Raw genomic sequence first — 23,757 nt, 5'->3', positions numbered from 1 at the left:
ATATCACCTGTCCAATGAATCGCCCCCATGAAAAAAGCCCTATATTTCTATATTGATTTCCCTACTGACTTTTTTAATCAGAGCATTCACAGCCACAGAACTAATTATATTTTATATCCCCTTTGAAGCCACACTAGTTCCTACCCTAATTATCATCACCCACGGAGGCAACCAACCAGAACGCCTCAATGCAAGCTCATACTTCTATTTTACACACTAGTAGGATCCCTTCCTCTACTTGTTAACACTTGTTTATACTCAAAATACCTCAGGTTCACTAAACATGCTAGTAATAATACTTACTACCCAAGAGTCACTAACCTCCTGATCCAACAATCCTACATGACTAGCACGTATCATAGCTTTTATAGTAAAAATACCTCTATACAGATTTCACCTATGACTCCCCAAAGCCCACGTAGAAGCCCCTATCACGGGCTCAATAGTACCTGGAGCAGGACTCCTAAAGCTAGGTGGCTACAGTATAATACGACTTACTCTTCTCCTCAGTCCCCTAACAGAACATATAGCATACCCTTTCCTCATACTGTCCCTGTGAGGGATAGTTATGACAAGCTCTATTTGTCTATGACAAACTGATCTAAAATCACGTATTGCCTACTCCTCTGTAAGCCACATAGCACTTGTTATCATGGCTATCCTCATTCAGACCCCTTGAAGCTTACCAGGTGCAGTCACCCTTATAATTGCTCATGGACTCACTTCAGCCTTACTATTCTGCCTAGCAAATTCAAACTACAAGCGGGCCCATAGGTGAACCCTATTACTTACCGAACGCCTTCAAACACTGCTTCTGCTAATAGCCTCTTGATGACTTCTAGCAAATCTTACTAACCTTGCCTTACCCTGTACCATTAATCTAGTAGAACTCTTTGTGACTATGGCCTCATTCTCCTGATCTAATATCACTATTATGCTTATAGGACTTAATATACTAATTACAGCCCTTTACTCCCTAAATATGCTAATCACAACACAACGAGGGACACTTGCATAGTATATTAACAGTACTAAACCTTCCTTTACATGAGAGAACACATTAATACTTATACATCTTGCGTCTATCTTCCTATTATCTTTAAACCCTAAAATTATTATGGGGTTTGCATGCTGTAGCTATAGTTTAACCAAAACATCAGATTGCAGATCTAATAATAGAAGCCTGCAACTTCTTACCTATTGAGAAAGTATGCAAGAACTGCTAACTCGTGCCCCCATGCTTAACAACATGGCTTTCTCAACTTTTAAAGGATTAGAGTCATCTGTTGGTCTTAGGAGCCAAAAACATTGGTGCAACTCCAAATAAAAGCAACAAACATGTATTCTTCCACTGCTATAACATCCCTAATCCCCTTAATCTTACCGATTACCATTACCTTAGCCAACCCCCGCAAAAAAGTTTCACACCCAAATTACGTAAAAACATCTATCGCATGCGCCTTCATTATTAGCCTCATTCCTACAACGATGTTGATATGCACAGACCAAGAAGTCATTATCTCAAACTGACACTGAATGACAATCCAAACTCTCAAACTCTCACTAAGCTTCAAGCTAGACTAATTCTCCACGGTATTTATCCCAGTAACACTCACTATTCATTACCTGATCTATTATAGAATTCTCAATATGATATATAAACTCAGATCCTAACATTAATCAATTGTTCAAATACTTACTTATTTTCCTCATCACCATATTAATTCTGGTTACCGCCAACAACCTCTTTCAGCTCTTTATTGGATGAGAAGGCGTAGGAACAATGTCTTTCTTAGCAATCGGCTGATGGTACGGCTGAGCAGATGCTAATACAGCAGCCAAACAGTTCTGTACAACTGCATCGGCAATATTGGCTTTATTTCAGCTATAGCATGATTCCTCCTGTCCTCCAACACAAGAATTTCAATAAACATTTATTCTAGACCCTACCCCCGACTCCCTTCCATTAATTAGCCTTCTCTTAGCAGCAGCAGGAAAGTCAGCTCAATTCGGCCTCCATCCCTGACTCCCATCCGCCATAGAAGGCCCAGCCCCAGTCTCAGCCCTGCTCCACTCCAGCACTGTAGTTGTAGCAGGAGTATTCCTGCTCATCTGCTTCTACCCTTTAATAGAAAATAACCTATCAATCCAAACCTTTACATTATGTCTGGGGGCTGTTACTACATTATTCACAGCCATCTGTGCTGTAACACAAAATGATATAAAAAAAAAATCATAGCATTCTCCACCTCAAGCCAGTTAGGCCTTATAATAGTCACAGTTGGCATTAATCAGCCGCATCTAGCATTCCTTCACATCTGCACCCATGCCTTTTTCAAACCTATATTATTTATATGTTCAGGGTCCCTCATCCGTAACCTCAGTGATGAACAAGACATCTGAAAAATAGGAGGGCTATTCAAGACTCTACCCCTCACTTCCTCCTTCCTTTTTATCGGCAGTCTCACACTTACAGGTGTGCCTTTCCTCACAGGCTTTTATTCCAAAGACCTCATCACTGAACCCGCAAACACATCATACACCAATGCCTGAGCCCTTTCTAGTATGCTTATTGCCACCTCCTTGACAGCTGTCTACAGTACCCGTATTATTTTCTTCGCTCTAATAGGGTAGTCTTGCTTCATGACTCTGGTTATTATTAATGAAAATAACCCCTTCCTAATTAACCCAATTAAACACCTAACAATCAGCAGCATCTTCGCCAGATTCCTCATCACCGGCAGTATTATTCCTGAGTCATCCCCCCAAACAACCATACCACTCCACCTGAAGCTCACAGCCCTAGGTGTGACCGCCTTAGGCTTCTTACTAGCAATGGAGCTTAATCTCATAACTAATAACCTCAAACGAAAATACCCACTACAGACATTCAACTTCTCCAATATACTAGGATTTTATTCAGTCACAATTCACCATACAACCCCCAACTCAAACCTATCCACAAGCCAAAATCTGGCTTCACTACTACTAGACCTAATTTGACTAGAACAGTCTATACCAAAGACCATTTCACAAACCCAAATTTCAGCCGCCATTACCATATCTACTCAAAAAGGCCTAATTAAACTCTACTTTCTCTCTTTTTTTAACCCATCCATTTTAACCCTACTCCTAATTATCTAATCTATTACCCCGAGTAATTTCAATCGCAACGTAAATACTAACAAATAATGATCAACCAGCAACTACCACTATTCAACACCCATAACTATATAAGGCAGCCACACTCAAAGGATCCTCATGCAACAACCCCTCCCCCTCCCCCTCAAAAATCATCCAACTCTCTACGCTGTTAAAATCAATCATGACCCCCACCCCATCATGCTCAACTATTCACCAAACCGACAGCAACCCCATTAATAGTCATAATAGTAAAGCCCCTCAGATGTCAATATTTGACCCGCATGTTTCAGGATATTTCTCAGCAGCCATCGCCGTGGTATAGCCAAAAACAACCATCATGCCACCCAAGTAAATCAAAAAGACCGTCAACCCCACAAAAGCCCCACCAAAAACCAATACAATACCACAACCTACAGCACCACTAATAATTAGCTCTAGGTCCCCATAAATAGGAGAAGGTTTCAAAGAGAAACCTACAAACCCTATAACCAAAAGGACACTTAATAAAAATATAAAATATGCCATTATTCCCACATGGACTATAACAATGACTAATGACATGAAAAATCATCATTGTCCTTCAACCAGAAGAACACTAATGGTCAATACCCGCAAAACACACTCGCTAATAAAAATTATTAATTACTCACGGTGTGCACTGCAGCCTGGGCAACAGAGTGAGACTCTGTCTCAAGAAAAGAAAAAAAAAAAGGAGCTACTAGTAAACCATGAAAGCACACTTTTTTTTTTTTTTTTTGAGACAGGGTCTTGCTCTGTGTCCCAGGCTGGAGTGTGCACACTATTGACTTCACAGTATTGTTATACTTTCTTGCCATTTAAAAATCAAAAAGCACCTGCATTCTATAAATGCAGCTTCACACGGTGTAGCTGTGTACTGGTTTAATTGCAGTAATTAAGGCCAGGGGAGGGCCACTGCTGCTAAGAAGTGAAAGAATAGCTTGAAGAGGAAAGAAACATTGTCCCACGAAACACGAAGGTAACATGGTCCGTTTAGTTCACACATAAGGCCTGTTATTAGGAGTAGGGAGTATCTGAAGTGTTTCCGTGAGAAAAGAGACCTATGATTACCATGGCCAGGTGTGCGTACAAGTGTTCATTCTCTGGCTGTTCTTTCCAAATCATTTGGTAAAATTCTCATTATTTAGTACATTTTATTTCATCTTTTCTTTTTCAGTTAAATTAGACTTCATTCAATTTGATTTTACATATAAACCAATCCCTGGGGCAAAATAAAGGAATTCATTGGTTTCGATAAATCCAGTGCTATGCAGCTGATGCCACTCTTCTTTATTTATTTCTTTTTGCTTTGTTTTGTGTTTTTGAGATGGGGTCTCGCTGTGTCACCCAGGCTGCAATGCAGTGGCATGATCGTGGCTCACTGCAGCCTATACCTCCTGGTCTCAGGCAATCCTCCCACCTCAGCTTCCCGAATAGCTGGGACTACAGGCACACGCCACCATGCCTAAGTTTTCTATTTTTTGTAGAGACGAGGTCTCGCGATGTTGCCCAGGCTGGTCTCAAACTCCTGGGCTCAAGCGATCCTCCTGCCTTGGCCTCCCAAAGTGCTAAGATTATAGACATGAACCACTGTGCCTGGCCTTTGATGCTGCTTTTCTAATACCTTTCTCCTGATGAAATAATTAGTTGTTTCCTCTTAGCCCTTACTGGTGTGTAACATTTGGAAGTGCAGATCCACACTGGCACAGCTTCCTTTAGTTAAAAATTATGGCCGGGCGCAGTGGCTCACACCTGTAGTCCCAGCACTTTGGGAGGCCGAGGCGGGCAGATCACCTGAGGTCTGGAGTTCGAGACCAGCCTGGACAACACGGTGAAACCCTGTCTCTACTAAGAGTACAAAAATTAGCTGTGCATGGTGGTGCGCGTCTGTAGTTCCAGCTACTTGGGAGGCTGAGGCAGGAGAATCACTTGAACCTCGGAGGCGGAGGTTGCAGCGAGCCGAGATCTTTCCACTGCACTCCAGCCTAAGATACAGAGTGAGACTCTGTCTCAAAAAAACAAAACAAAAAAAATTACATAGGAAGAAGAAAACCCAAGAGGAAAGAAGACACCTTGCTTGACAGATAAGTAAAAATTGAACCAGGAGGTATTTAGGAGGCCAAAAACCAAAAATCATAATGGCAAAGAGCCTGGGCTTTGGAATCAGAGATGCTTGGGTTGAAATCCTGGCTCTGACGCCTACTGGCTTTGCCACTGTCCAAAGCTCTCATTTCTTCATCTAGTAAAATGAGGATAATAACACCTATTTCACAGGCAGCTCTTGATGATTCGTGAAATAACATATGTATTTAACACATGCCTGGGACATAACACATGCTCAGTAAATAGGCATTAACTGTATTTACCCTGTCCATAATTATTGTGGGAACGAGACCACACAAAGACTCAGAATTTCAGATAAGACTTGGTCATTTACCGAAGATGCATGGAGGGAAGGAGAGACAGTAACACTTACCAGCTAGTAACTGGGTGCCCATCACACTCCAGTTTCATAACACATCAACATCACAGTCTTTTTATACAGGACTACAAGCTAAGACCCCCTCACTCCAGGAACTGAATTATGAAGAAAATAACTCATGATATGCCGGGAAGACTTTCCCATAATCAGCACCAGAAGGGGAGGTCAAGGCTGTAATGAAAGCTCTCAAACTTCAAAATTGCTATTTTAAGAGGTGATGATAAGCCATTCGAAGGACGGGGCACGATGACGCACACCTGTAATCCCAGCTCTTTGGGAAGTTGAGGCAGGAGGAGGTCAGGAGTTCAAGACCAGCCTGGCCAACATGGCGAAACCCCGTCTCTACTAAAAATACAAAAATTAGCTGGACATGGTGGTGCGCACCTATAATCCAAGCTACTTGGGAGGCTGAGGCAGAAGAATCGCTTGAACCAGGAGGCAGAGGTTGCAGTGAGCCAAGAACACGCTACTGCACTCCAGCCTGGGTAAAAGTCATTTTGGAGATCGAAGTACTTATTTGGTAAAACATTCAGGGTCTAGGAAGGGGCCACAGTATTAACCCAGTATTAACCATTAAATATCTCTCTGGTGGTTGGGACTTGACTTTGTTTCTAACCACAATGACCCTTGAACAATGCAGGGATTAGGAGCACCAACCCCTTTCCCTCCTCCCAGCAGTCAAAAATTCACTTGTAACTTTTTTTTTCTTTTCAAGACGGAGTCTTGCTCTGTCATCCAGGCTGGAGTGCAGTGGCTCGATCTCGGCTCACTGCAACCTCCGCCTTCTGGGTTCAAGCAATTCTCCTGTCTCAGCCTCCCGAGTAGCTGGGATTACAGGCACACGCCACCATGCCCAGCTAATTTTTGTATTTTTAGTAGAGACAGAGTTTTGCCATGTTGGTCAGGCTGGTCTCGAATTCCGGACCTCAGGTGATCCGCCTGCCTCGGCCTCCCAGTCCTGGGATTACAGGTGTGAGCCACCGTGCCCGGCCACATACAACTTTTGACTCTCCAAAAACTTAACTACTGATAGCCTAGTGTTGACCAGAAGTCTCACCAAGAATATAAACAGTCAATTAATACATATTTTTTTATGACATGTATATCATATACTGTATTCTTACAATAAAATAAGCCAGAGAAAATAAATTTTATTGAGAAAACTGTAAGAAAGAGAGCCAGGCATGGTGGCTCATGCCTGTAATCCTAGGACTTTGGGAGGCTGAGATGGGAGGATAGCTTGAGCTCAGGAGTTGGGGGCTGCAGTGAACTAGGTTGTGCCACTACACTCCAGTCTGGGTGACAGAGGAAAGGAAGAAAGAAGGAAAGAAAAGAAAGGGAGAGAGAGAGAAAGGAGAAAGAGAGGGAGAGAGAGAGAGAGGAAGGGAGGAAGGAAGGAAGGAAAAGAAAGGAAGGAAGGAAAGAAAGAGACAAAAGGAAAGGAAGGGAAGGGAAAGGAAAGGAAAGGAAAAGAGAAGGGAAGGAAGGAAGGAAAGAAGGAAGGAAGGAAGGAAGGAAGGTCATAAAGAAGATAAAATATATTTACTATTCATTAAGTGAAAGTGGATCATCATAAAAGTCTTCATCCTCATCTTCATCTTCAAGTTGAGTAGGCTGAGGAGGAGGAGGAAGAGGAGGAGTTGGCTTTGCTGTCTCCGGGGTGGCAGAGGTGGAGGAAAATCCACATATAAGTGGACCCACACAGTTTAAGCCTGTGTTGTTCAAGCCTCAACTATACTAACAAGTAGTGCTGTCTTTTTGTGGTGAGCTGATTTCTCTGCTATATTCCGGTTTTCACCTCTGCCAATTTTGAATAAGTAAGCACTGGACCAAGATACCTAAGGCTGGGCCCCTCCTCTACAAGGCCAGGTCATGCAGGGACCTAGAAGGGAAAGGGGGAGAGCCGGCTGCTGTCACTCTGGTGGGGCTGGTGAAAGATGTCCAGCTGCTGTCCCAGGCTAACGCTGGGGAGAAATCACTCTAGACAGCCATCATGAGGCCAGCCAGAAATAGTCAAAAGGGCATGGCCTTAGCCAGTATACACTGCTATAAAAAACAAATGCCAAAGACTGAGTAGATTTTTTTTTTTTTGAGATGGAGTCTCACTCTGTCACCCAGGATGGAGTGCAGTGGCGTGATCTTGGCTCACTACAACCTCTGCCTCCCAGGTTCAAGCGATCGCCTGCCTCAGCCTCCCAAGTAGCTGGAATTACAGGTGCAAGCCACCATGCCCGGCTAATTTTTGTATTTTTAGTAGAGACGGGGTTTCGCCACGTTGGTCAGGCTGGTCTCAGACTCCTGACCTTCTGATCCTCCCGCCTCGGCCTCCCAAAGTGCTGTGATTACAGGCATGAGCCACTGCGCCTGGCCAACTGAGTAGCTTATGCACAGCAGAAATGTATTTCTCCCAGTTCTGGCAGCTGGAAGTCTGAGATGAGGGCGCCAGCATAGCTTCTCGTGAGGCCTCTCCTGGGCTGTGGCTGGCCCTCCTCTCACTATGTTCTCATGCGGCCCAGAGCAGAGGGGAGCAAACCGCCTCGGGACTCTTACAAGGGCACTAATGCTGCCTTCCTGACCTCATCTAATCCTAATCACTCCCAAAGGCCCCATCGAATTTTAGGGGGTAGGGTTTCAAGAGATGAGTTTCAGGGAGACACAAACATTCAGTCTATAACAAAGGCTGCAGGAGCTTGGCAGTGTCCAGGCACAAATTATTCATTTAGTTATTGTTTTGGGCTGAATTGTGCCTCCTTTCCAAATTCATATGTTGAAGTAAATACCTCATAATATAACCATATAGTAGTTCCCCCCTGTCTGCAGTTTCACATTCTATAGTTTCCATTACCCATGGTCAACTGCAGTCCAAAAATATTAAATGGAAAGTTCCAGAAATAAACAATTCATACATTTTAAATTGCATTCCATTCTGAGTAGTATGATTAAATCTCATGCCGTCCCACTCGGTCCCACCAGGATGTGAATCATCCCTTAATCCAGCATAGCCACTCTGTAGATACCCCATGCTGTTAGTCATTTAGGAGCCGTCTTGGTTATCAGATTGACTGTTGTGGTATTACAATGCTTGTGTCCAGATAATTCTTATTTTACTTCATAAGGGCCCCGAAGCACAAGAGTAGTGATGCTGGCATATTGTTAAAATTGTTCTATTTTATTATTAGCTACTGTTGTTAATCTCTTATCATAGCTATGCATGTATAGAAAAAACCATAGTAGATATATATGTATATATACATGTATATATGTATTATACACACATATATACATATATATGCACACATTATATATGGTTTGGTACTATCAATGGTTTCAGGCATCCACTGGGGGTCTTGGAATGTATCCCCACAGATAAAGGGAGGCTACTGTGTTTGAAAATAGGGCGTTTAAAGGGATAATAAAGTAAAAATGAGGTCATTAGGGTGGACTTTAATCCAATATGACTGCCATCCTCATAAGAAGAGGAGATGAGGACACAGACACACACACAGGGAAGACCATTTGAGGACACGAAGAGACGACAGCCGTCTACAAGCCAAGGAGAGAGAGACCTCAAAAGGAACCAACCCTGTGGGCACCTTGATCCCAGACCTCCAGCCTCCAGAACTGTAAGGAAATCCATTTCTGTTGTTTAAACCACCCTGTCTACAGTACTTTGTTATGGCAGCCCTAGCAAACTAACACAATGATCAGATCCTTATATAGAGCTTACCAGGTGCCAATTCGTCTTCTACGTACTTTGCAAATATCACTTTATATATGCTCATGACAAACCTGTGAGCACTAGGATTAAACCCATTTTTAAGGATGGCAAAGTGAGGCGTGAGAGATCAAGTGACTTGCCAAAGTCACATAAGTCATAACAGGTGAAGCTGGAACCAGGCTGTCCAGTGCCAGGGCACAGGTTCTTAGCCACTTTGCTATGCTCCCTGCTTGGAGGAGGTGGGAAAATAGTTGATACTCAGGGTTCAAATGAAAACAGTGAGCAGCTGGGGAGGATGACAGAGGAGTTTGAGGGCACTTTGGTGGGTGATGCTGGAGAATCCTGGCAGGTTGGCAGTCATCCTGGGGACAGAAGACATGGAGATGGGAGAGCATGAAAACACACATTCGGGTAGCTGGGACAAAGCCACTGGGAAGGCTCACAGGGCCAGGCCCCAGCCCCATGACGGGCCTGCTGGCTAGAGCAAAATCTGGGTTCCTATATTGAGTCTGGAGAACTAGCACTTTCCAGAAAAGAATTTGCAGTAGAGGCTGTTTTATTAATAGTGGTTTTAGTACATTTTCTGTTGCTTATAACAGAATATCTGGAACTAGGTTACTTATAAGAAATTATATTTATTTCTTACTGTTCCAGAAGCTGGGAAGTCCAAGGTTGAGGGGCTGCATCTGGTGAGGGCCTTCTTGCTGGTGGGGACTCTCTCCAGAGTCCTGAGACAGCTCAGGGCATCACATGGCGAGTGGCTGAGTGTGTTAGCTCAGGTATCTCTTCTCTTCTTATAAAGCCACCAGTCCCACTCTCATAACCCATTAATCCATTAATTTATTAATTATTAATTAATTGATTAATGGATTAATCTATTCTCAAGGGTAGCACCCTCATGACCTAATCACCTTGACAAGGCCCCACCTCTCAATAGTCCCACACTGGGGATCAAGTTTCAACATGAGTTCTTAAGGAGACAAATATGCAAATCGTAGCAGAGACCATAGCAGAAGCCTAATCCTGCAAACCAGAACACACAATGGGCAGGAGAGCTCAGGCCTGGGAGGTCCAGGGCAGAAGCCTCATGAGCAGGCGAGGTGGTGGGCTGTGGTCAGAAGGACATTGCAGATGCTTAGCCAGGGTGACGGCCACTGCCTCCCACCTAGATTGACCTCATCAGCAGTGGTGAAGACAAACCTTTCCAGTGGGGCCAAGGTTGCTTGAGCACAAGTTGGATGAGTAACAAGGTTACTGACCACACGAGACTCTGGAAGCCCAACTCTGGCATGCCGAAGGATCGGGAGCGGGGAAGAGTGGGAGAAGCTCTTCTTATAGAGCCACCAGTTCGGCCAGGCACGGTGGCTCACGCCTGTAATCCTAGCACTTTGGGAGGCCGAGGTGGGCAGATTACCTGAGGTCAGGAGTTTGAGACCAGCTTGGCCAATGTGGTGAAACCCCATCTAAAATACAAAAATACAAAAATTAGCCGGGTGTTGTGGCGTGTGCCTGTAATCCCAGCTACTTGGGAGGCTGAGGAAGGAGAATCATTTAAACCTGGGAAGCGGAGGTTGCAATGAGCCAAGATGGTGCCACGGGACTCCAGCCTGGGCAACAGAATAAGACTCTGTCTCAAAAAAAAAAAAAATGCCACCAGTCCACTCTCATGATAGTAGTCCTGCATCCTCTGGGGATGTCCCTCTGCCTGAGAAAGAATGGGGACCTATGTATGTTAATTTTCCTGAAACTTGTTGCTGAGACCAGACGCAATTCCAGTGATAGAGAAAGGCCTGGAATAGGTTTACTACTCCAAGGGAGAGAATTCCCAGAGGCAAAGAAGGTACTTGTTGACATCAGAGCATCTTGAGGGAGAAGGAGTCTCAGTGGCCATAGAGTTCCACCTTCTCCATCCAGGAAAGGAGTTTCCAGTTCCTTTGAAAACCATTGTCTTCTTAAATGTCGACATGTGCTATTTTGTAAACATCATCAAAGCAGGCTATTACTTGTTTCTGAAGAGGGCAATCCTTTGAAGAGATAAACTTCTAAGCATCTTGGATGAAGATTTCTCATATAAACTCATCCTGGCTGCAGAACCTGTGATGGTTTTGTGATCAATTGTGCATTAATAATAATTTCACTTCCTGTCATTTAAATGCTGAAAAAGTTAGATTAAGACATGCATATTCTGCACTTTGGGAGGCCGAGGCGGGCGGATCACGAGGTCAGGAGATCGAGACCACGGTGAAACCCCGTCTCTACTAAAAATACAAAAAAATTAGCCGGGCGTGGTGGCGGGCGCCTGTAGTCCCAGCTACTCGGAGAGGCTGAGGCAGGAGAATGGCGTGAACCTGGGAGGCGGAGCTTGCAGTGAGCCGAGATCGCGCCACTGCACTCCAGCCTGGGTGATAGAGCGATACTCCGTCTCAAAAAAAAAAGACATGCATATTCTGACCAGGTGCAGTGGCTCATACCTGTAACTCCAGCACTTTGGGAAGCCAAGACAGGAGGATCACTTGAGCCCAAGAGTTCAAGAACAGCCTGGGCAACAAAAGGAGACACCATCTTCACAAAAAAAAAAAATTTTTTTTTTAATAGCCACAGGCCCGGCTCGGTGGCTCACACCTATAACCCCAGCAGTTTGGGAGGTGGAGGTGGGTGGATCACTTGAGGTCTGGAGTTCAAGACCAGCCTGGCCAACAGGGTGAAACCCCATCTCTACTAAAAACACAAAAATCAGCCAGGCATGGTGGCACCCACCTGTAATCCCAGCTAGTTGGGAGGCTGAGGCAGGAGACTCACTTGAACCCAGGAGGTGAAAGTTGCAGTGAGCTGAGATTGTGCCACTGCACTCCAGCCCCGGCGACTGAGTTAGACACCGTCTCAGAAAAGGAAAAAATAACCAGGCATGATGGCATGTGCTTATAGTCCCAGCTACTTGGGAGGCTGAGGTGGGAGGATCACTTGAGCCCAGGAGTCTGAGGCTGCAGTGAGCCATGATTGGGCCACTACACTCCAGCCTGGGCACTAGAGCAAGACCTTGTCTCAAAAAAATAAAAATTCAAAAAAATACACATATTCCAATAATCATGAATCTATTTTATTAGTAAATAAAGGCCCCCAAACCTATTGAGAGTAAATGAACTCATTTAAGAGAATATTGAGCTTAAGCTTTGCCATTATATTTAAATACACATAAGTGATTAATTCAAAGACCTTGTCTCAAAAATAAAAATTCAAAAAAATACACATATTCCAATAATCGTGAATCTATTTTTTCAGTAAATAAAGGCCCCCAAACCTATTGAGAGTAAATAAACTCATTTAAGAGAATATTGAGCTTAAGCTTTGACAGTATCTTTAAATACACATATGTAATTAATTCATTCATGATCAGATTGAGTCAGATATTTATAATATATATTATATTTTTAGCACTCAGATGACAGCATTATATTACCAAGAGTTTATTTGCTCACCAAAGTGTTAACTTGCATATAATTCATGTGAATTTGGGACATATGTTTTACTTCAACACAGCTATTTAGATTTTTTAGAGCATGTTTGTTTACTGAACCACCAAATGCTATAATAAACTATCCTTACAGTCTTTGCCTTACTTGGGAGAAAAAATAATAGAAATCTCAAAGAAGAAATTCTTTCTAACACCCAGCCAAATGAAATATATATAACACAAGTAATCTAGATTACTGCTAGATTTAGAAGAATTCTAAATTTATAACATATGTGTCACCAGTGTCTGCCTTATAAACAACATAAGACCACACATTTCCTATCAGTTATGAGCTGGTTGTTTGAAGACTAAGTAATCTAGCCAAGTAATTATTTTTAAAGTTTATTACTGGCTCATGCCTGTAATCCCAGTACTTTGGAAGGCCGAGGTGGGCAGATCACCTGAGGTCAGGAGTTTGAGACCAGCCTGGCCAACATGGTGAAACCCCATCTCCACTAAAAATACAAAAATTAGCTGGGCTTCGTGGCAGGTGCCTGTAATCCAAGCTACTTGGGAGGCTGAGGCAGGAGAATCACTTGAACCTGGGAGGCGGAGGTTGCGGTGAGCTGAGATTGTGCCACTGCACTCCAGCCTGGGCAACAGAGCGAGACTACCTCTCAAAAAATAAGTTTATTGCCAAGGCATGTGCTAAATCTGGCTGGTCCTGTGTTTGAAGCTGTGTCAGAATGGGGCACGTGAAACAAAAAGGCACTGGACCTTGTAAAATGAGAGAAATACTAAGAGCAGCTCACAAGCACGAAGTATTTACCATGCACAATGAATTGTCACAAAATTCTCCACAAGGTAGGTACTATTATTGCTCCCATTTCATAGATGAGGAAACTGAGCTTGATGTGCTGGTAAATAGTAATGCCCAGGTGGGGGAAAGGGGCAGGCACTGATTTGCAGCATTTGCCGATTTCCATGGTGTAAATGCTTCCAATCAAAGCCAATTTCAAGCTACAAATGTAACATCAGCAGGCTTGCAACATTCCTGATGTTGGTTTGATTCCCTAGCCAAACAAGTCACTTGCTCAAGTTCCTCATCACACAATTAGTAAATACTGCCAATCAAAGTCAATTTCAAGCTAATCAGTAAATACTCCCAACCAAAGCCACTTTCAAGCTACCAAGGTAATATCTGCAGGCTTGCAACATTCCGGACGTTGACTTGATTTGCTAGCGAATCAACTCACTTGCTCAAGTTCCCAGTCACACAATCCGTAAATGGAGGAAACTGTGATTTGAACTCAGAAAGCCTGATTCAGAGCCTGTGTTCTCAACCACTGTCATCTGTTTTTAGGAAGAATAATCCACGAGGGGAAAAAGAACAGAAAGGGGACCCCAGCGCTCCCAGGGCTGCACCTGAGCAAGAGTAACTGGGTCAGGGCTAGATCAGAGTCGGACTGCTTTAACTGAAGGCTTCAGTAAGAAAAGGAAAGGAAAAGACAAATCATGTAATATCATGAACTCTAAGCAAAAGAAAAATTGACAAATTTGACAGCTCTTAAGTTTTAGGAGATGCTATGTCTTTTGTTTCTGGTGTTTGTTTGTTTGTTTGTTTGTTTTTTGAGATGGAGTCTCACTCTGTCGCCCAGGCTGGAGTGCAGTGGTGCAATCTTGGCTCACTGCAACCTCCACCTCCCGAGTTCAAGCGATTCTCCTGCCTCAGCATCCCGAGTATCTGGGATTACAGGCACGCACCACCACCCCCAGCTAATTTTTGTATTTTTAGTGGAGATGGGGTTTCACCATGTTGGCCAGACTGGTCTTGAACTCCTTACCAAAAGTGATCCACCTGCCTTGGCCTCCCAAAGTGCTGGGATTATAGGCATGAGCCACCGCGCCTGGCCTGTTTCTGATTTTCTAATAAAAATGCCTGTTCCGGAGAGATCCTTAGGTGGTGGGGCAGACAATTAAGCTATCTTTACTTGGTGGAATTGACACAAATTCCTTTAACCTCTCAGAAATGGAGCACAATCAGGAACAGCAGCACTCCGCAAACACAGGCCAGGGCAGGGGAAGTCAGTGTTCTGGAACTTTCTTCTTGGGTAATCCTCATTCCTCTTCACTCTTATCAACAGGATTTTTTGTTTTGGTTTGGTGTTTTGTTTTGTTTTGTTTTGAGACAGGGTCTTGCTCTGTTGCCCAGGCTGGAGTGCAGTGGCATGATCTCGGCTCACTGCAACCTCCACCTCTGGAGTTCAAGCAATTCTCCTGCCTCAGCTTCCCGAGTACCTGGGATTACAGGCGTGCACCACCACACCCAGCTAATTTTTGTATTTTTAGTAGAGATGGGGTTTCGCCATGTTGGCCAGGCTGGTCTTGAACTTCTGACCTCAAGTGATCCGCCTGCCTCGGCCTCCCAAAATGCTGGGTTTACAGGCGTGAGCCGCCACGCCCGGCCCCTGTCAGCAGTTTTATGGAATACTTTGGGAAGCATAAAAAGCATTGTTTCCCCAAATCAACTTATGAAGTTCAGACGTTTACCGCATTTTTATTTATTGTCTACTATGAGGGCACCTTGGCACTCACCAGCAAGGACAGGCATAATTCCTTTATGTGAGTTTCGGGGTGAAGACTGGCAAGCCTGTGGGGGAGTGTGGTCAGGGCTGTCCTGGCAGTGGGTGTAGGGGACCCAAGGGCATGTATAGGAGATCAGCATCCACACTGCAAAGAGTTAGGAGGTGAGGTTTTCTAAACTGAGATCCAGAAGTGGATTCAGGTTTCATGAGGCCTCATGAAATCCAACCCTAAGAAAATGAATATCAGATTACAAAATTGGGTGTCAGGGTTTGGCACAGACCCTGAAGCTTAAGCTTCATTAGCTTCATTGTAAATGTTCCATTTCTGCTAAGACCTGAAAAATAAGTAGGAATTAGCCAGGCCAAAGAGCGTAGGAGCAGAGAGCAGGCAAAGGACTTGATACATGCAAGAACAAGAGAGTGCTATTTCCTGCCTCCCACGTGGGAGTTCGAGCTGGCAGAAGTGGAGTGGAGTTCTGGTCTGATCAAAGGCAACCCTCTGAGCAAGGCGGGCTGGGCCAAGATAGGAGCCCAAAGACGCTCTGCAAGGATGCAAAAGGAAGATCCAAAGGACTTCAAAACAGAGAATGGAGAAAACAGGAAGTAGAAGCTAGTCTTCAACCCAGGGAGCTGTTGAACCAAGACCCCTTTTATAAGGATTCTAGGGACCTGTGAGAGCAGAGTGAGCCATCGAGATTACTGTTGTAGGTTGGATGGGGTGGCTCACGCCTGTAATCCCAGCACTTTGGGAGGCCGAGGTGGGCAGATCACCTGAGGTCAGGAGTTCGAGACCAGCCTGGCCAACATGGTGAAACCCCATCTCTACTAAAAATACAAAAATTAGCTGGGCACGGTGTCAGGTGCCTGTAGTCCCAGCTACTCGGGATGCTGAGGCAGGAGAATCGCTTGAACCCAGGAGTCAGAGGTTGTAGTGAGCTGAGATAGCACCACTGCACTCCAGCCTGGGCGACAGGAGACAGGTTCTGTCTGAAAAAAAAAAAAATTACTATTGTAATCAGCACAGTGTAATACTGAGATTCTCTCTTTTTGACCATGACCCGCAAAAAGAAAAACATTTTATTCCACAACTGAGGACCTACATACAAAAGTTTCAGAAAGCATCATTACCTCTACTATGTGCAAGGTGCCCTGAAGTTTTCTATGCTGGGGCATGGCGCACCAAATTGCTTTCACATGCACCGAAAAATCCTGACCTGCAGTTTGGAAAACACTTTTGCATAATGTATGATTATGATGTCTGGCTGCCTTTGAATTCTCCAGAATCTTATTTACACCTAAAGCGCTAGTGGCCAATGTAGATTTTGCTGGAGACTTTACAGGGGTGATGGAAGAGGGTTTTATATCACCCACAGTTTTATAAGTTCCCTTGGACATGTCTGCCCCCACCAACTGAGGGTGCTCTTCCACCCCACCCCACTGCAGGGCCAGATCCCTTCTGCCCTCCCTCCCCGCCTCCCAGGAACACATGCGTTCCTTTTCGTAATTCACACAGGGCAGCAAGTTGGCTTCTTTCAGCACAATGAACCAATTACTTAACAAGTAATGGAGCCCTAGCTTCAGAAAGGGAATATCAAAGCATTTATCCAACAAAACTGCCTCTTGCAACCTGCTAAAAATTAAGATTTCTTCCATATCATTAAATGTATCTATTTCCCCTGCTGGGCTGTGAACAACTTAAGAATAGGGACTTGAGGTACTCAGTAGATGTTGAATCAATATACATGAACGAGTTAATCAATGAGGTGGGTGCTATCCCCATTTTACAGTGAGGAAACAACGGCTCACAGAGATATGATTAGAACTGCTCAGCCGGTGAGCTGAGAACCAGCCTTCAAACGCAAGGCCATGTAGGCAGGATTCCTTTAAACCAGACACACAAACAGGTTCTTTCTTTCGTGTGTCCCTGAAGAACCTCCAGAAATGGACCAATGATGGGGAAAGAGCAGCATGGATCTTACCAATTCTGAGGGGTGTGTTTTAGTTTATGTTTTTGCTATTTTAGACTAAGCCAAAGCAAAAAGGTCTTCAGGAAGAATTAACCAAAAGCCCTTCAATTCTATTTCCATTTGATGGGTAAGGCATTGGGGATATCTCATCTATAATGTAACTTTTTAAAATTTAATGAGTGGCCTCGATTACTACAACAACAAGTGTGTTTATCCTTTTCCAAGTGAGGTTGCTATAGTTTATATCTGAAAGAGAATGACATGATGGTAAGATATTAAGTGTATCTCAGCATTTATAGCTGACTTACACAAACATATAAAGACCTACATCAAATATACTGCAAGTTTATAAAACCAAAAGCTTGTAATAATGCAAAAATGTGTTTGGAATTGTTGAGTTAGGCCATCATACAGAATCTGCTTTTCACTTTTCATGATGCTCAGTGCTTTAGCAGACTAATGAGTTAGATAAATGGGCTGAAATTATACAGAGAAAATGTTCAATTCTAGAATAGATGACACCGCAACATGCAGCTGTATTAAAGTACATTTGTGCCCAGGCACGACAGTTCACGCCCATAATCCTAGCAGTGTGGGAGGCTAAGGGGGGCAGATCACTTGAGGTCAGGATTTCAAGACCAGCCTGGCTAACATGGTGAAACCCCTGTCTCCACTACAAATACAAAAATTAGCCCCAGGCCTGGTGGCCCACATCTGTAATTCAGTTACTCAGGAGGCTGAGGCAGGAGACGCACTTGAACCCAGGAAGTGGAGGTTGCAGTGAGCCGAAATTGCACCACTGCACTCCTGCCTGGGCAACAGAGTGAGACTCCGTCTCAAAAAACAAAACAAAAAAAAATAAATAAATGAAGTACACTGAGATGAACCATTCAGAAGAGTTACTTATGTGACGTGGCCATTCTGTCTTCTGTCTTCTCTCAAAGTAGTTTCATATTCTATTAACCTCATCTCAGATGATTACTACGACAGAAAAGAGCCTAAAGTTAAAAGCTGGATAAAACATCGAAGTAACTATTTAACTGCTCTGAATTCCTTCAAAGCCGCAGAATTGTTCCTATGACACTTTATTCCCCACTCTAGTTCACACTGCAAAAACTCACCATGATGAAAGATAGTATGTGAACCCAGCAATCCTGCTTCTAGGTATAACTGGAAAGAAACCTTCATGTGCACATGGCGGTGGACATACAAATAAGTATGCAGCCCGGGCGCCGCGGCTCACGCCTGTAATCCTAGCACTTTGGGAGGCCGAGGCGGGCAGATCGCCCGAAGTCAGGAGTTCGAGACCAGCCTGGCCAACATGGTGGAACCCCGTCTCTACTAAAAATACAAAAAATTAGCTGGGCGTGGTGGCACACGCCTGTAGTCCCAGCTACTCGGGAGGCTGACGCAAGAGAATCGCTTGAACCAGGGAGGCGGAGGTTGCAGTGAGCTGAGATTGTGCCACTGCACTCCAGCCTGGGTAACAGTGCCAGACTCCATCTCAAAAAAACAAAGCAAAACAGAAAAAACTCGCCATGATGAAAGATAGTATGTGAACCCAGCAATCCTGTTTCTAGGGATAACTGGAAAGAAACTTTCGTGTACACATGGCGGTGGACATGAGAATAAACAGGACTGTTATAGTGAACAATGGAAATACCTCAAAGAGGCAGCAAGCCCAGGTTTAGGACACAGATTCTGATGTGACAGGTGTGTGACCTGTCTAGGTCACTTACCAGCGTACTAGCTGTGTGATCTTGAGTGGGTAACTTAGCTTCTCTGTGTCTCAGTTTCCTCATCTGTAAAATAAGGAGGGCAAAACTACTACCTGCTATAAAGACACATGAATGAGAATTCGTAAAGCACTTAAATTGAGCCTAGAGGATAAAAGATATTATATACATGTTCATCAGTAGGAAAATGCAAAAATCAACTGTGGCCCATTCATCCAATGGTGCAATCTCACATTAGACGGTAGTTAAAAGGAACCCATTAGGTCTACATATACCAAACAGGACAAGTATCAAAAATATAATGTTGAGCAAGAAGACCAAGTATGTAGAACAATATATATAAAGCATGCTATTCGGGTGAATTTTAAAAACAAAATAATACTATATATATAATATATATATATATATATATATATATTTTTTTTTTTTTTTTTTTTTGACAGAGTCTCACTCCGTTGCCCAGGCTGGAGTGCAGTGGCACGATCTTGGCTCACTGCAACTTCCACCTCCCGGGTTAAGTGATTCTCCTGCCTCAGCCTCCCGAGTGGCTGGGACTACAAGCTCCCACCACCATGCCCCACAAATTTTTGTATTTTTTGTGGAGACAGGGTTTCGCCATGTTGGCCAGTCCAGTCTTGAAGTCCTGACCTCAAGTGATCCGCCTGCCTCAGCCTCCTGGAGTGCTGGAATTACAGACAGGCGCAAACCACCATGCCCAGCCAATACTACATATTTTTTGCACAGGTGTAGGTACATGTATACATATATGTATGTATATGTTTTTACTTTTTATAATTTCAACTTTTTAGATTCCGGGGTACATATGCAGGTCTGTTACATGGGTAGAGTGCATGATGCTGAGAATAGGTATTTGCTTGATGGCCAGAATATTATGCTTTGCTGTTTAGATATTGGAGCAATAGCTGGGATAACAATAGAGAAAACTAGGGCTAGTACCCCTCCTAGTTTATTGGGAATAGAGCATAGAATTGCATAGGCAAATAAAAAGTCTCATTCTGGTTTAATGTGGGGTGGTGTGTTGAGGGGGTTTGCCACAGTGTCATTACCTGGGTCTCCTAGTAGGTCAGGTGAAAAAGAACTAATATAAGTAGTAATAGTAGAAGGAGAATTAGACCCAAAATGTCTTTGATTGTGTAGTAGGGATGGAATGGAATTTTGCCAGAATCTGATGAAACTCCTGACAGGTTGTTGGATCCTGTCTCGGGAAGAAATAGAGGGTAGATGGCTACTAGGTCCATGATAATGAAAGATAAGATGAAGTGGAAGGTAAAGAATGGTGTGACGGTGGCTTTGTCAACTGAAAAGCCTCCTCCGTTTATTGCACCAGGCTGGTGCCAGTGTATGGAACAGCTGGCAATAGATTTGTAATTATTGTTGCCCCTCAAAAAGATATTTGTCCTCATGGTAGGACACAACCTATAAATGTTGTTGCTGTTACTGTAAATAGTCAACATAATACCGATGTTTCTGGTTTCTAGGAAAGTGTAGGACCTGTAATATAAGTCTTGTCCTACATGTAGAAAACAGCAGATGAAAAATATCGATGCCCTGTTGGCATGTAAATTTCTGCTAATTCAGCCATAATGCAAATCTCAGCAGATATGTGTGGCAGAGAATGATGCAGGTGTTGTATGTGATGTACAATGTATAGTTAGAAGGAGTCCGGCCGGGCGCGGTGGCTCAAGCCTGTAATCCCAGCACTTTGGGAGGCCGAGGCAGGCGGATCACGAGGTCAGGAGATCGAGACCATCCTGGCTAACACGGTGAAACCCCGTCTCTACTAAAAATACAAAAAATTAGCCGGGCGTGGTGGCGGGCGCCTGTAATCCCAGCTACTCAGAAGGCTGAGGCAGGAGAATGGCGTAAACCCGGGAGGTGGAGCTTGCAGTGAGCCGAGATTGCACCACTGCACTCCAGACTGGGGGACAGAGAAAGACTCCGTCTCAAAAAAAAAAAAAAAGAAAGAAAGAGTCCCATGATGATTGTAGGCATAGATACTTAAAAGTGAGCTGAAATTTCATCATGCAGAAATATTTGATGGTGCCAGCAGGTCAATGATATGGTTTGGCTCTACGTCCCCACCCAAATCTCACCTTGTAGCTCCCATAATTCCCACGTGGTGTGGGAAGGGCCCGGTGGGAGATGATTGAATCATGGAGGAGGGTCTTTCCTGTGCCATTTTCATGATGGTGAATGGGTCCAGATACCTCCTGCTGGAGGTGCACCACACCTATAATCCCAGTGCTTTGTGAGGCCGAAGTAGGAGGATTGTTTGAGGCCAGGAGTTCCAGACCAGCCTGGGCAACATAGGAAACCGCGTCTCTAAAACAAACAAACAAAAACACTAGGCTGGCATGGTGGCGTGCCCGTAGTCTTAGCTAATCAGGAGGCTGAAGGGGGAGCATCACTTAAATCCAGAAGTTCAAGTGTGCAGTGAGCTATGATCATACCACCGAACTCCACGCTCCAACCTGGGCAGCACAGTGAGACTCTGTCTCAAAAAAAAAAAAATCAGTGCTGAGTGTTGGCCCTGAGTTTTCATGTGGTTTGTGACACAGCAGTAGCTAATAACCCTCTTTATGTTCTTCCTTCCTCCTGCTCACAGAGGAAAGGGGAGACTAACATTTTCTCGAGATGGAGTCTTGCTCTGTCACCGAGGCTAGAGTGCAATGGCGTGATCTCGGCTCACTGCAACCTCCGCCTCCCAAGTTCAAGCAATTCTCCTGCCTCAGCCTCCTGAGTAGCTGGGATTACAGGCGAGTGCCACCACGCCTGGCGAATTTTTTTGTATTTTTAGTAGAGACGGGGTTTCACCATGTTGGCCAGGTTGGTCTCAAACTCCTGACTCGTGATCTGTCTGCCTCAGCCTCCCAAAGTGCTGGGATTACAGGCGTGAGCCACCATGCCAGGCTGAGACTAACATTTTCTAAGGACTGACTAATGCTGAGTACTTTCACATATGGCGTTAGATTTAATTTTTTTTTTTTTTTATCCTATGGGGTAGTCATTATTTTTCACATTCTGCAGACAAGGAAGCTAAGGCTCAGGGAAATTAGATAGCTTATCTAAAGTCAAAATTTTAGTAAGTGACAGAGTTAGGATTCCAAAGCAAGCCTTCTGGCTTTTTGCAAAACCCCATTTTCACTGCTGAGTACCTTATAAAGCTCAGACTAATTCTCTGGGGTATCCAATTACCATCTCCACTGAAGATAATTATAGTTTTTGTTTCCAAACACTAGTTCATCAGGGGAAAGAGACATTCACCTTGTTGTGTATAAACCAGGAGGAAAAACTATTTATTAGTGTGTATGAGTAGAATCTAGCCCTGTCATCACAGAGGAAATGCCCCATAATACTTATATCAATATGAATAATGAACCCTATGCATAATCAGCTATTTGGAATTGCCCTTTTATCTTTTAAGATTAAAATATCCTGTCCTCTGACTCAGAATGGCTCCAAGCTTTTCTTGCTGAATTAATGTAGCATCATTTTGAAAACATAATGCTGTCCTCTCTGCTAGCATTTGAAATTAATTTCTCATAAAATAGGCTCTGGGCCGGGCACGGTGGCTCACGCCTGTAATCCCAGCACTTTGGGAGGCTGAGGTGGGTGGATCACGAGGTCAGGAGGTCGAGACCATCCTGGCTAACACGGTGAAATCCCGTCTCTACTAAAAATACAAAAAATTAGCCAGGCGTGGTGGTGCGCCCCTATAGTCCTAGCTACTTGGGAGGCTGAGGCAGGAGAATGGTGTGAACCCGGGAGGTGGAGCTTGCAGTGAGCCAAGATCACACCACTGCACTCCAGCCTGGGCAACAGAGCAAGACTCCGTCTCAAAAAACAAAAAAAAAACAAAAAACAACAACAACAACAACAACAAAAAAAAAACAGGCTCTGCAATTTGGCACAAGACTTCTCTGCACACAGTCTAAAACATCTCTGCAAAGTCTAAAAGCTTTGCAGAAATTTTAATGGTGTATCTTGGGCCAATATAAAAACAATGTGGATTGTTAAAGAGAAGACAAACATGTGAGAGAAACTTGTTTTTCTTTTTCTTTGATCTCCTAAAAGCAAGATCACATCTCAACATACAGAATGAACAAGGGGAACAAGATTTAAAAATCAGAGGAGAGGAGGATACGAATAAATCTGTTTCTGTGTGCATAAACTCAAATCACGCTATTAAGTTGTGAAAAGAAACATTAAGGACCAATCCTTTTAGAAAGCTTTCAGATGAGCCAAAGTGGAAAAGTCTAGAATCTGTCCTTGAAAGGGATTTAGTATATCCTCAAAGTAGGACTCGGGTGATTGAAGACAATTAAGGACTAACAAGAAAGAGACCAAATTTTACTTAGGATTTTTAAATTTTACTCATTAGAACAACTATTTATTTGTTTATTTATTTATTTTTCTTTTAAGACGGAGTCTCCCACTGTTGCCCAGGCTAGAGTGTAATGGCGCGATCTCAGCTCACTGCAACCTCTGCCTCCCTGGTTCAAGTGATTCTCCTGCCTCAGCCTCCTGAGTAGCTGGGATTACAGGCGCCCACCACCACGCCCGGCTAAGTTTTTGTATTTTTAGTAGAGACGGGGATTCACTATGTTGGCCAGGCTGGTCTCGAACTCCTGACCT

General features: G+C 43.9%; 1 long non-coding RNA gene and 1 pseudogene across 1 annotated transcript; one reads left to right on the top strand and one right to left on the bottom strand.

Annotated features, from left to right (window-relative positions):
- The first annotated feature begins 1,338 nt into the window (after window positions 1-1,338).
- LOC129458291 (NADH-ubiquinone oxidoreductase chain 5-like) lies at window positions 1,339-3,234 on the top strand (annotated as a pseudogene).
- Window positions 3,235-9,981: 6,747 nt separating this feature from the next.
- Window positions 9,982-21,440, bottom strand: LOC134731903 (uncharacterized). Its single transcript, XR_010114616.1, has 3 exons — window positions 21,216-21,440; window positions 19,105-19,167; window positions 9,982-11,456 (listed from the first exon to the last, which is right to left on the bottom strand). It is a non-coding gene; the product is annotated as an uncharacterized lncRNA (long non-coding RNA).
- Between the last annotated feature and the right edge of the window lie 2,317 nt (window positions 21,441-23,757).

This window comes from Symphalangus syndactylus, chromosome 19 (assembly GCF_028878055.3).
Source record: "Symphalangus syndactylus isolate Jambi chromosome 19, NHGRI_mSymSyn1-v2.1_pri, whole genome shotgun sequence".
Classification (NCBI taxonomy): domain Eukaryota; kingdom Metazoa; phylum Chordata; class Mammalia; order Primates; family Hylobatidae; genus Symphalangus; species Symphalangus syndactylus.
Note: the sequence above shows the minus strand (reverse complement) of the source record. Positions and strands in the feature narration are given on the sequence as shown.